The following is a 6,588-nucleotide window of genomic DNA, read 5'->3' on the forward strand; positions in this document are numbered from 1 at the left end:
ATTTTTTTTTTTCTTAAGAGTTGTTTTGAATTAAACCCAAGTATTTTAGATCACCAAACAACCTGAAACATTTTGTTTGAAGTCATAGCAACTTCAATCTCTTCCTTGCAAGTCTGGCAGTATTGCCAGATGCCATGTTTCACTAGCTGATGCTTTAAACTCACTTTTTTGAATTCTCTTTATTTTGAATGCAAAAACATATAATTTTTTCCCAATATAAAATCTGTAAAGATTTAAGTACTTTGTTAAGTATCGTTGCCAAGCTGCTACTACTTTCTTTTTCTTCACCTCTTCGAATTTTTTAAATCTTTGAAAGCTTCATTTCTCAAGGGCACATGTAAAATGCTGTATACAGTAATTCCAGTGTTCTAGTAAGAATTTATAACACAGCTTTCCATCTTTACTTGAAAACATCTATTTTTGCATATATCTCGATATATTGTTTACAGATATATTCTGCCAATTTTAGGTTTGCAAAATGCAAACCATGTAATTCGGGTAAAATACTGTAGTTAGACTGATGCAAATAGATAAAAGGGGGGGGGGGGGAGAGAGAGAGAGCGCGCGCTATCCTTAACATACATATATATGTGTCTATGTATGTTAAGAAACATAGCCAAAGTATTTGAATTTGATGCCTAAAGTGCCTAAATACTGTTTTATTCTAAAGTGCTCATCATATTCAGAACTTCCACCAAAAATGTTTCACTTGTTCAGTACAGAAAATCAACTTAAACTGTTCCTGTTCCTGGCTGCTGAAATGCCATATTTACAGAACCTAATTGTGTTGATGTACTTTTAAAAACTAAGGAGTTTCTCAGCCAGTGTAAATTCTTATAGCTCCATTGGCTTGAAATTACAAACTACAACAAGTTACAGTAACTGAAAATCAGTCATGGCATGTGTTCTTTGCCTTTTGGTCCTTAACCTCAACCAAAATTCTTCTGACATTAGCGATGTACCAATAGTTCAACTTTTTTTTGTTTATGTTGCTAAATCTCACAAATTTGAAATTTTCTAAGAATTTAGTTTTCCAGAGTTGACAGCCGTTATCACAGAGAATGTTAATATTGGCCTCCTTGAACTGTACAGCCAGTGCCTGCTGGCCTTGAATGAGTGCTGCCTGAGTTGAGATTTGCAGTTCCCCAACACAGAGAACTTCTCTCTGTGTTCTCGGTTGCATTGATTCATACTATCTACCATTAAAACAGCAGAGCTCTGTAAGGACCCACGTGACACCAAAGCAAAGGGGAGTCCTTTCTACCCATGCTGCCAAAAGTAGGGTCAGGTCACGAGGATCCTAAGATCAACTATATCTGAATTCCTGAGTGTTCCTCTGAGCCATCTAGCTCCTCCCAGCATTTTCCTCCGACAAGCACCTGGCTATGATTCAGAGTGAGAAAAAAATTCCTCCAGACCTGCTGTGAAAAGCCAAAGAGTAGAATGGGAAGGTCAGAAAACCTCAAGCTGTCTTGGCTCATGCTAATGATGTTTGTGTTACCAGCATTTGTCATCTCCTACTGCATCAGCTCTGTGGGACTGTATACATATAACTTACGCAGAATGTGAGTTTTAAGGACTGACTGCTTTGAATAGAGAGTGACAAAAGTTAATAATGTACAAAAAACTATTAGCAGGAGGTATGGGTTTAGTGATTACCCAGCTTAGTAAAGTTTTATTTTAAAGTTTAGAACTGGCCTGATAAATCAGTCTTCTAAACACTCCCATCACAGCGATCTCTAATGCCTTAGCTTATATATATATATATATAAAATATATATATAAAAATAAATAAAAACCTCAGTTACACCAGTCTATTAATTGCAATCTTTTACCCAAATTGTATAGTTTGCATTTTTTCCTACCTGAAATTGTCAGTGCACTGACACGTTCTCTTCAGTTACTGGCCAGAATTACAAATTGTATGCACTAGGGAAAAAAGAATTATGTAGTAGAGTCAGTGCTCAGCCAATATCCACGAACTCAATCAGAATGCCAAGAATCATTAGAAAGGTAATAAAAGAACATCACTGTGCTGCTGTGTAAGTCAAGGTGTATCTACATTTTGAGGGATGCATGAAATTTTGGTCCTTCCTAATTTAAGAAGCTTTAGTAGCACTGGGAATGGATGATCACAAGTACAAAACCTGTTGTCTTACGAGGCAAGATTAAATAGACTGGGCTTCTCCAGCTTGGGAAGATGATGACTGAGGAGAAAACGGGACAGACGTCTGAAAGTCTCTAAAAATCATTAATGACAAGGAGAACAAGAAGGGTAATGATTATTCACTATATATTTTAAAACTCTTCAATTCTTACTTTTTCAGTTACTAGCAAACTGAAAAAAAAACAACATTCTCTACAAAGCCTTCAATACAGCAAATTTCAGTAAAATAAGATCAATCTCACCAACTGAGAAACATAAAGAGAATAGAAAAGACATCCCACTGTTGCATGGCAAACAAGGATCCAGAGCAAAAGTGGCTCTAAAAAGCAGAAATTAAGATCAGGTTTATGTAACAAAAAGGCGAGCACAGGAAAAAATGACAGTAGTGGCCAGAAACAGAGTATTTTTCTGATCAGGATGGTCACAGTCAGCTTATAAGGGAGCAGTATCATCAAGATTTACTGACATGCCCAATTTGTGCTGCCCTAAATACCCCTTCCCAGTAGTTCCAGAGCATCCTGGAGATAAAAGGATGGACAGGAGGAAGAAGAGTAGCTGTAACAAGGTCAGAACACACAGAGGCAACCAGAAGCAAAGAAATGACCCAAGAACAACCAGGAGTGAGACAGAGACAGCATCTGCAATGTCACTTCAGCTCAGAGAGGAGATGGTGGTTTCGGGGGCAGGAGGAGGAAGAGAGAGACAACAGTGGTTCAAATTGAGTCGAAGTGAAAACACAGTTGCCCAAGGGGAGGGAGATGAGAGAGAAATTCCCCATGATTTGGAGAAATGCCACAGAAGCACTGAAATTGGTAAAATACATAACAAGGGCATAGAAGCAGATGGCAAGAGCAGTAAAGGAGACAAGGAGGCCCTGAGCTGTCAGGCACAGGGGACTGGGGAGAACAGGGAAGGAAAACAAAGAAGAAAAAAAAAAAAGAAAAAAGAAAGAAAAAAAGAAATCACAATTATATTGTAAATGCTTTCTTTAAGCTGGAGGCAGAGGTGGGATGAATCAAGGCTCTCTTGAAAGAAATAACCTTAAACTGAGCCTTCCCACAGCTTCAGTTCTCACAGGGAGGACCAGGAGAAAGAAGGAAATTGGATGACAAGTAAATTTGAAAGAGAAGTAAAACACCAAGTGTGCAAATCCTCAAACAGGACCACTGCAAAAATATATGAAATAAAAGCAGTCTCTAATCTATTTGTTGTTATCTTAGAGTAACGACCAGCGATGCTTATGTTTCCTTCCTGGCCAAGTTCCTTTCTATTAAGTGTTCAGCTGGCTTTCTTTTTCTTTCCAAATCTCTCCTTCCCATCCAAACACTACGTATTTCAAACAGGCAACACAGCCTTAAGTTTAGTTCTTAATTAGAAAACACAATGATTCTGCCTCATCCCTAAATGAACAGGAACACCTATTAGTCAGATGATCAAATTTAGACAGGTTAATTAAATCTGTTTAAATACACCCTTTATGCTACAGTAAGAAAAAAAAGTTATACTTCTGAGTCACAGGAGTTAAATGAGTTCATTAGTCATGCTTTGAGTCAAATTCTCACTTGGTGTATAATAGCACAGGTCCGTTGAGGTCAATGGTGCTGCTACCATCTACATGATCGAGGAACTGACTCATTATTCTACCCTAACTGCATTTGCATCTTCAAATTAAAGAGTGTTATTCTATTGTCAGTGATCAAATTACCACTCTTCAGCAGGTGAGGGCCACACCAGTGACAAGCTCTTAAACAGTGATATAGGATCACAGCAAAGAAAATCCCAAGGGTCCAGTTAAGACAATTTAAAAATTACTTTGTAGTGCCAGGATGATTCCAAGCAATAGAGCAGAGTTAAAGACTTAGTCCACAATGTTGATTAATTTCAGGGAAAAAGGGTCTGTTTGAAAAGTAAGTGTGCAGTGACAGCACGTCGATGGCTATGCAAAATGCATTCACTGCTGTCATATTTAAAATAGGAGAAACCTGTAAAAAGCGTCAAGAACCACTGCAAATTTAACCCACTCAATACACTGTTCATTTAACGAAATACTTCTATACAAATAATTATTGCCTTTCAACAGATGTGCACTTATGGACTAACTCAAGCTTTTGCATTTTAGAAAAAGAGTTTGTTTTATTTGAAATAGGTTTATGTATCACCAAGTGCCTGCAGAAAGGCAATACACAACTTGCTAATTATTCAAGCTGGTTTTGGTATTTCATACCTGATTTAAATGACCTTAGTTTGTCTGTGTGTGCATAACTTCAGATGTTTCCCTTGCCTGGCACACCATCGCACACAGTCCAAACAGCTTTGTGGATAGCATCAGGCACAGATCCTGCTTTTTACCAGTTCTGCACAGTTGGTGGCACACTGCGGATTAACAACCCTTAACACCTTCCCTCCATGTCACCTCCACCAGCCGGTGCGGTGTAACGGGGAGGGCACAAGACAGGCACTCCCTCTGTGTTTCCCCAGGAGCTGGCCAACAGCCCTAAGTTGTTCAGTCAGTGCTTTCTCACCAAAGCCATGTTCCCGACAGCTGACTTTCTGCCTGTAAAACACACTTTTTATCTTCAGTACAGCCCATAGCTATAGGACTGACTTAGGCTTGCACCGAAACATTGTCAGCACAACTATTTCCACTAGAACAGCATAGAAAGTTATCCACAGAAATGTACTATCCTTCCTCCTTTCCCGCACCCCCAAAAGTAGCATCACGGTGCTATCGGACTCTTTGGTGTAGACTGACAAAACAGAGCTCCGGTTGATTTGGCTCCTGTTATTCAAAAGGTGAACTTAAATCTGCCAAACGAAAGTTTCTCTTGGCATGTGCTGCGTTCCCAGCAGAGGGCTGCAGCCGGGCACCAACAGCACAGCTACCGTAGTGACAGCTCTATCCTCTCTCACAGCTTACAAACATCACTGTTTTCACCCCTAAACTAAGCCAAAATTATGTTAACATTCTGTTAATCATGTAATACCTCGAATTGTTTCTTTCAGTGTACAAAATTGAAGTAGAGAAGGAAAAAAAAAAAAAAGACTAACAATAATCTCAGTGATTACATGAGTTGTCAGACACCGACCAGATTAATTCATTCCCAGCTAAACAGTAGAAGCCCAGACTATTAAATCTAGGATTCAATGCTGGCAAGTCATTTTGTTAAAACACGGACAGATACAAAAAGAACAGGAGAGACTGTTGGAATGGTGCAGGGATCCATCTGTGCAGATCCTATGAAACTCATTTCTTTTCTCACAAACTCAGCAGAACATCACCACTGAAAGTGAATCTAAAGTGTTTTAGACTTTTTTCTAGAGGCAACTGTGAAGTCCTCTGAACAATTTTTTAAAAATGCTTTTTTCCCCCCTCCCAATATGTATGCAACAGGAAACTTTTTTTATTTTGAGGCAAGCAGAACATACTAAAACATGGACATGGGCAAGAGGAAAAATTAAACACTCAACACTGAAGCAACAAAAAATTTGTATAAATTATATAAATTGATAATTAATCAGTTAAAATAATGCTGATATATAATGATTAACTCCAGTTATTTTCCAAAGTATATATTAACTCAGAACACTAAATGCAATGACAAGTCCGCAACCTCATAAAGATAATCATTAAAACCCCCAAAATCTACAATATAGAATAAGCAAACTGTAGTTGGCCTAGGTTAATTTCAAATTGCCCTACTGAGACCTTTCCCAAATGCTTTTCATGTTTCATGGAGCTTTAATGACCAGTAAGCCAAGCTGAGCAAACAGACCTCAAGTTCAGAAATTTGGGCTAAATTGAAGGGAGGGAGAGACAGACCTCTTAATTGCTTTTTTATTATGATTATTTTAAACTCTGAGGAAATGTGAAACAAAATGGCTCTGAAGAGTTGTGTTGGAACTGACTTTCAGCAAGGTTTATGGGTCTTTATACTCCTTTTGACCAATCTGTCATTCAAGTCACAGATTCAGTGTCCTGGTTTCGGCAAGGATAGAGTTAATTTCCTTCCTAGTAGCTGGTACAGTGCTGTGTTTTGGATTTAGGAGGAGAACAAAGTTGATAAAGCACCGATGTTTTAGTTGTTGCTAAGCAGTGCTTACACTAGTCAAGGACTTTTCAGCTTCCCATGCTCTACCGTCTGAGAAGGCTGGAGGTGCACAAGAAGCTGGGAGGGGGCACAGCCAGGACAGCTGACCCAAACTGGCCAAAGGGCCATTCCATACCATATGAGGTCATGCTCAGTATATAGGCTGGGGGGAGTTGGCTGGGGTGACCACTGCTTGGGAACTGGCTGGGCATTGGTCAGCGGGTGGTGAGCAATTGCATTGTGCATCACTTATTTTGTATATTCTTTTATCATTATTATTATTTTCCTTTCCTTTTCTGTCCTATTAAACTGTCTTTATCTCAACCCAAGAAT

Source organism: Pygoscelis adeliae, unplaced genomic scaffold (assembly GCF_000699105.1).
Source record: "Pygoscelis adeliae isolate BGI_AS28 unplaced genomic scaffold, ASM69910v1 Scaffold167, whole genome shotgun sequence".
NCBI classification, from domain to species: Eukaryota; Metazoa; Chordata; class Aves; order Sphenisciformes; family Spheniscidae; genus Pygoscelis; species Pygoscelis adeliae.